The sequence below is a fragment of the Bactrocera dorsalis genome, chromosome 3 (assembly GCF_023373825.1).
Source record: "Bactrocera dorsalis isolate Fly_Bdor chromosome 3, ASM2337382v1, whole genome shotgun sequence".
Lineage (NCBI taxonomy): Eukaryota > Metazoa > Arthropoda > Insecta > Diptera > Tephritidae > Bactrocera > Bactrocera dorsalis.
In genome coordinates, this window is record NC_064305.1 from 72540071 (window position 1) to 72547954 (window position 7884).

A 7884-nucleotide genomic window follows, 5' to 3' on the forward strand; every position below is an offset into this window, starting at 1 on the left:
TGCGACCACGTTTAAATTCAGCTGCCCAAAATTTTACGGTGGTAAACGATGGTGCAGAGTCACCATACACAGAGTCCAACTCATCTTTGATTTGTGAAGGCGTATTGCCTTTCAAAAATAAAAATTTAATTACAGCTCGATATTCAATTTTTTCCATTTTGGGGAAATCACCGAAATAGACTCACAAAAACGACTGTCAACAGATAATTGCGCAAGATAAATTTCTGAAATTTTGGCGAGTAGCTATTATAACGGGTGATTTTTTTGAGGTTAGGATTTTCATGCATTAGTATTTGACAGATCACGTGGGATTTCAGACATGGTGTCAAAGAGAAAGATGCTCAGTATGCTTTGACATTTCATCATGAATAGACTTACTAACGAGCAACGCTTGCAAATCATTGAATTTTATTACCAAAATCAGTGTTCGGTTCGAAAGTTTTTTTATCGACAAATTTTGTTCAGCGATGAGGCTCATTTCTGGTTGAATGGCTACGTAAATAAGCAAAATTGCCGCATTTGGGGTGAAGAGCAACCAGAAGCCGTTCAAGAACTGCCCACGCTGGTGGAATCATTGGACCGTATTTTTTCAAAGATGCTGTTGGACGCAACGTTACGGTGAATGGCGATCGCTATCGTTCGATGCTAACAAACTTTTTGTTGCCAAAAATGGAAGAACTGAACTTGGTTGACATGTGGTTTCAACAAGATGGCGCTACATGCCACACAGCTCGCGATTCTATGGCCATTTTGAGGGAAAACTTCGGACAACAATTCATCTCAAGAAATGGACCCGTAAGTTGGCCACCAAGATCATGCGATTTAACGCCTTTAGACTATTTTTTGTGGGGCTACGTCAAGTCTAAAGTCTACAGAAATAAGCCAGCAACTATTCCAGCTTTGGAAGACAACATTTCCGAAGAAATTCGGGCTATTCCGGCCGAAATGCTCGAAAAAGTTGCCCAAAATTGGACTTTCCGAATGGACCACCTAAGACGCAGCCGCGGTCAACATTTAAATGAAATTATCTTCAAAAAGTAAATGTCATGAACCAATCTAACGTTTCAAATAAAGAACCGATGAGATTTTGCAAATTTTATGCGTTTTTTTTTTAAAAAAGTTATCAAGCTCTTAAAAAATCACCCTTTAATATGCACAATTTGAAGTAGAAACTTTTTTTTCAGATGTGCCGCTAGCTTCACGTTGAGGTCGGTTATTTATCGGACAGCCCTCGTACATTAAGTTGTCTGCCCAATACCTTGACCTAAATTTAATAGAGCACTTGTGAGGGATATTAAAAAAAGTATTGAAGGCTTTAAACAAAAAAATTAGGAAGATCTTTAGAAAAGAACTTACTGTGAGAAGATCCGAGTGGTACGTCACTGAGAATTGAGAAAGTTGTGTGTTACTTAGTTTTAAGTGGTTTATTTCTATTATTTTTTTTTCCAAAGGGAAAAACTTTTTTTTTTGTTTAACAGAAAATTCAAAAAAATCCTTTTGTTACTTATAATGAAGTATATCATATCTATGTTACAGAAAAAACTAAATTATTTAATATAAATATTACCTTAGTTCATTACGAAGACAATGGATGCAATCAACTTGTTTCTATTATTTTTTCCAACACTGTAAGTTTAGGGTAGCGTTTTTTTATTTAAAAATCTTTGGATGAGAAACTTAAAATTTAAATCTTTAATCCGATAATCGGTTACCATGAATAAGGTATATTAAGATTGCCACAAAGCTTTTAGCACTTAGAAGGATTCGTCGACACCCCTATAAAATGTATATATTTGTAAATAATCAGCATGACGATCTGAGTCGATGTAGCTTTGTAATAGGCTCTATTAGGTTTACGTTCTATCTACGAAAATTTATGTTTCCTCTTTTGACTTTACAAGCTCTATCAGGAGTTTTTTAAAATAAGTTCATTACGTGGCATATTTCCCAAATTTCACGCTATTCGTTTGGAATACCGCTTTGCGACTAAAAGTATCTTTAATAATAGTGTCGTAATATAATATCCTGTCCAGTCAAAACAATGATCATTGTTTGAGACTATTGAACCAAATGGTTGGCCATCTTATGACCAAAAATAGTTCAATTGGGACCAAAACTATTCCAGCCCCAGAATATGTGGACGCCAATTACTATTGCGAACTTTTTAACGAAAATAACGGTCAACCTCTAGATATATTTACTATTCAAATTCGAAAGAAATTTTCGCCTGCTTTGATTCTTGCAAATAGCAAGAGTATACATAAATTGTTCAGGTACAATAGAACTTAATCTTTCCCTACTTGTTTTATAATCCTTTTATAGCTGAGTTATGAATAGAGAGTTTGCTCTAAATTTTACAGTTAGCAACTTCTGGAATCAATATCTAATTCTAATTAGCATTGGAAATTGACAAAATTAAACATAATCGAAAGGACCGAGCGCTACCAATCTAAAGTGTTATGAACGTATTGTCTATTAAAGACAGTCAACGATCGGTAGAAATCTAAGACCGCACGAAGTGATCTTTTCTGATTGAACTTTTGAAAACCCAATAATAAAACGATTGGACAACACTGCACTCAATTATCTAGCTTAAAGATGTCTTTTGAATTATTTATATTAAATTAACAGATTTTCTTCCAAAGAAGTTGACACAACAAACTGTCGAGAAACTATATATGAGGTTTTAACATCTTTCAGCTTTTGTTTCATATTCATATGTGTTTTTATATTTAATAACTTAATTTTCCAAACATTACTTCAGTTTCTACTTGGTTCTCATTATCTCTAACGCAAATCCACTTGGTCACTTACTTATTTACCGTCGCTCCACATATTTCGCGCTCCGTTGCCACTTTGCTGTGTTAAACGGTAGAAAAATGTAAGCGCATTTTCCACAACATGGCGGCAATAAAATGTGGCCACTTAAAAATCGATTAACGCCAAACAACATGAACGCGGCAAAATTAGTTTAAACTGCTGAATAATTGCATTTAAATTGAATGCCGCCACATGAATGGACCGAGCGCAGCAACAACAATGACTACAACAAAACAGCGGCAACAACGACAACAACAACAACAATGTTGCACAAATGCTTTACAATTGCAATGCCGCGCCATAAACACCGCCGCACACATCCGCAACAAAATTGCATTAGTCAGTAGGTAAAGCGGGAGTTGTACAACAACAATAACAATAGCAGCCGCCAATAGCCAATAGCCGTAGCAGTGGCAAAGTCAGAGACAACAGAGACAAAGCGTAAACCTGATCATTTGGTTGAGGCGTTAACCTAATTAAGGTGGCCGTAGTGCGGAATGTAGAGCACAACCGCAGCAATACAAATAACAATAACACCAACAACAATAGCGTCAATGAAACAATGCGAAAAGGCGAGAAAAAACAGCCGCATTACAATGGATTGCACTTTGTTTGCGTTTTATGAAGTGAAGCTGCCGATAGATGCAAATTTACACCGTTACACTTGGGAGGTGGGAAAATAGAGAGAATTTTCCACGGATTGCATTAAATGTTTCCGGTTATTTCGTTATAAAGGTTAAAAATAAATTTCACAATAATTTCCAACGCGGAATGCCTCGAACTAGTTAGGAAGGTTCTTATAAGGGGCACACCTTTGAATGTCGGTCTTTTGTTCATATTTTTTTGGTTATATAGGATATATATATGTTCTGTTTTCGAACTTCTAGCGTTGCTGGTCGATGGACTTAAACCTTTGATTCAACATACCCTCAGAGAATAGTATACTTCTTCTCTCCGGGCTTATACCCGTACACCGCTTACGCGATTATAGCAGCGCAACAGTCGTTTCTTCTTTTCAAGATACCAGGTGCAGCCAGGTCCCTCTCCACCTGATCTCTCCAACGGAGTGGGGGTCTTCCTCTTCCTATGCTTTCTCCGGCGGGTTCTGCGGTGAATACTTTCAGACCTGGAGTGTTTTCGTCCATTCGGACGGCATGACCTAACCAGCGTAGCCGCTGCCTTTTAATTCGCTGCACTATGTCAATGTCGTTGTAAGTTCGTCGAGAGAGTACTCTACTTCTGAATTGCCTACTAAGTCCGAAGTAGCAGCTGTTGGCAAGAGTTATTCTGGGTTAGATTTTGGGGCTGGCATTGTTGTTTGTGTTAATGTTGGGTCCAAGATAGGCGAAATTATCTACGGTTTCGAAGTTATGACTATCGACAGTGACGTGGGAGCAAATCGCGAAAGCGACTACTGTTTGAGATATTCCGTCTTGCCGTCGTTCACTACCAGACCCATTTAATTCGCCTCCTTATCCCTTCTGGAGAGAACAGAAATAACAGCGCGGTTGTTGAGCCCAATGATATGAATATTATCAACGTACGCCAGCAGCTTTCCCGATTCAGCTCTGCAGCTCGAATAGCTCTTTCCAGAGGTAGAATGAAAAAGTCGCACGATACGGAATCGCCTTGTCTGAAACCTCGTTTGGTATTAACCAGTTCAGAGAGGTCTTTCTTGATCCTTACGGAGCTTTTGATATTGCTGAACGTCAGTTTTCACAGCCGAAAATAACCTAGAGGCATTAAATCGCATGATCTTGCATGATCCCATACGCAGGTTTCACTTCCATTGGACAGCTACCTTTTGGACCCAAATCTTGGCTTCATCCGTTTTGCGTATCTCGGATCCGTGAACTGGAATACATAGTACTAATCTTTCTTTATTTTTTTCGCAGTCCAAGGAGCTATACATTTGTCGGAACCGCCGATGTCGGACAACTGTAGCATATAGCCTCTATACAACTTACCGGTCAAATTCAATTTCCTGTATGGAAAACTATTTTATTTCTGAAGATTTCTCTCCACAATTTAACTCAGTTATTTATTATAAATGTGTAATGGGATGTAAATTTTTAAAAGGTAGTTGGTTCCGATTTGACTTCATTGAACACTTTCACCTTCTGACGAGTTTTTAAAATTTTCTTTGTCGGAAGTTCCTTCTTACTTTTGGGTTTGGCTACCGAAGTTGGATCCCTTAAAAAAAAATCCCCTAAAAATTCGGCAAAAAACTTTCTGAAGTCTAAATAGTTGTTCAGGAAGTCAATAAATGATAAGGGTTCCCTCTTTCGGCATCCCTGCTTCTCTTCTTAAAGAAACAAATACTGAAGACAAACCAAGATAGTGGGACTTTAAAAGGTTTGCACTGTTTTAAAATTGCTTTCGATGACATATAACAGTATCCTAATCTTCAAACCATATATCCCGTACAGCTCATCGATCCATCGACTGCGGTACTTACCGTTGCCAATGCAAAAAGGACCATAAATATTCTGCAAAACCTTTCTCTTGATTACTCCTAAGGTCGATGTCATTACCCATGCCTCTGAACCATATAGCAGGACGGGTATAATGAGGGAATTGTAGAGTTTGGCCTTTAATCGCCGAATGTAATGTTCGTGGGGTGTAATGGGGTATAGTCAGCAGTTACAGCCATAGGGCTATACCCAATTCCTACTCTTGCGCCCTCGGCGCGCAACGCGAGTAACCCTTGAGTAAGATGCGGTAGTCAACGTGTGGAACCTGAGGTCATGGCTAAAAAAGAGGAAGCTTCAGCGGAGCCATTCTGACATATTTGGTTTAAAGATTTGCTAAAGTCTAATTGGAGCGTCCGTTCACCAGAGTCTCTCTACGAATCTATATCCGCCACATATGTCATTTCGACAGCATAAATACAGAATCTCAATACTTCCAATATTCTACATTGCATAAGTTCCGACTCAAACGCCAACCAATAATTATGCACAGTTGAAGCCACAACGTGACACAAATAAACCAGCAAACAAACACTAGGGCCTCGACACAAACCCACACCGTCACACCTACTAACATTTATTGCAATTTTCATTGCTCTTGGCAGCCGCTACCGCAGCGTTCATAACATTTACAATTACAGCAACAATATGACTAGCATATTGTGGCTACATTTGTGGGCAATTGTGTACATTCTATGTGATTAGTTTTTTGCCGCTTCATTTCGCCCACTACCTCCCTGCTCCATCCTCACCGGTAAGGGCTTAAAAATTTTGTGCGCGCAAAATCAAAACCAATTTCGTTCGAAAATTTACCAAATACCTATGTTACTGTAGCGAGCCATGGCCACAAAAACAAATACCAAACTGAAAACCGCACAAAAATTGGTTATAAACCGCAACAAAAAACTCATTAAGCGCCACATGACCGCAACGTGTAATGCGTTGTTATGACTGCGGCTGGTGTTCGACAATGTTGTACTTACATATGTACACTTACATAGACATGTTTGTACATGTGTACTTTCACTTTTCTAACAACATAATCGATTAGTGTGCGGTTCCGCGTGTTTGTGTTAAATTCGGAAGTGAGGGGCTGGAAGTTTTGGGGTGTTTAAAAGTTTTGTTCCCTGGACTTTCAATATGAATATTGAAAATATTATAAATCTTTAGATTTTTTAGGCGAAATATTGTATTTTTTATAACCTAAACGAATGGTAAACCCTTATCTATTAAATAAAGATTAAATTCAATTATACGCATTTTATTAAATTGAGATAACCTCTGACGAACTCTTATTTTAATTTGGAAAAAAAAACCTTCTAAAAGAGTCCAAAGACTGTGTGGTGCGCATTGGCGTCTGCGCCTATCACCTGACCGCTTTATCAGCTTTATCAGCGGGATTTACCATTATCCGGAAATCTGCTAGTGGCGCTTCATAATCGTGAAGCATGTAACAGAATGCAAAGAGTAGCCTCCTATCTTCGCCGTTCTTTATGGCTACCACCGTCATGTAAACTGATTATCTGTTATTTATGTAAATGGATAACTTTCTTTACCACTGCAGCTGTTCTCACCTTGATTATTTCATACGCTAAGTTAGCGACTTTAGTCCGGATACATTGTTTTTATCAACTTTGTTGTGTTTCGGTTTCTTCTCATGCTCGAGTTCAATCTCCGGCTCATCCTTACCTGCGTCTTCGAGCATGACCTCTAGGGTCTGTCCTCGATCATTCACCACGTCTTGTTCATCTGGCTTTATTTCAGTTTTCATTGTTTTCGGCCAAGTAGTGCTTTTGAGACAAAGGCACACGCTACCTGTGCTCAACGCCATCTTTCCGAACCTTTCATATAAAATATCCTAAGACCCCTTGTTTATTTGGAGAATGTAGTTTTGACTGCACGTCTGAAGAGGACGATGACAACAGCTGATGAGTCGATGTTACGAGTTTTCGAGAGAAATGTTCTGCGGAAGAGTTATGGTCCTTTGCGCGTTGGCCACGATGGAATGATAAGCTGTAAGAGATATACGACGACATTGACATAGTTCAGCGAATTAAAAGACAGCGACTAAACTGTCTAGGTCATGTGGTCCGAATAGACGAAAACATTTCAGCTCTGAAAGTAGCAGTACCCGCCGGAGGAAGCAGAGGAAATATGTTGGAAAGACCAAATGAACAAGAACTTGGCTTCGCATGGAATCTAAAATTGGCGACAGATTGCGACAAAAGAAACGACTGGCTCGATATTGTTAACTCGGCTATAACCGCGTAAGTAGTGTCTACACCAGTAAAGAAGAAGTTTTGGCTGACACTACTTTTGCCGCAGTTAGTAACCGTCAGCACACTCCAATCCTCCAATTCAGTGCCTGTTGGCTATATGGATGGCCGTCGCTACCACTCTGGACATTAAGGATTTATCCCGATCGAGTCTGACTTTGGCTTTATACCGCCGTCTTTTTTCTTCGATCGTTTTGACGGCTCCGCTGTTTCGTTTCCAGAGGACAGCTGCCTCTTGACTTCAAATCGTGTCTTGATACGGCTTGCGTATAACGGATCTGTGAATTGCGACCGGGACGCATAGTAAGCTAGGCCAT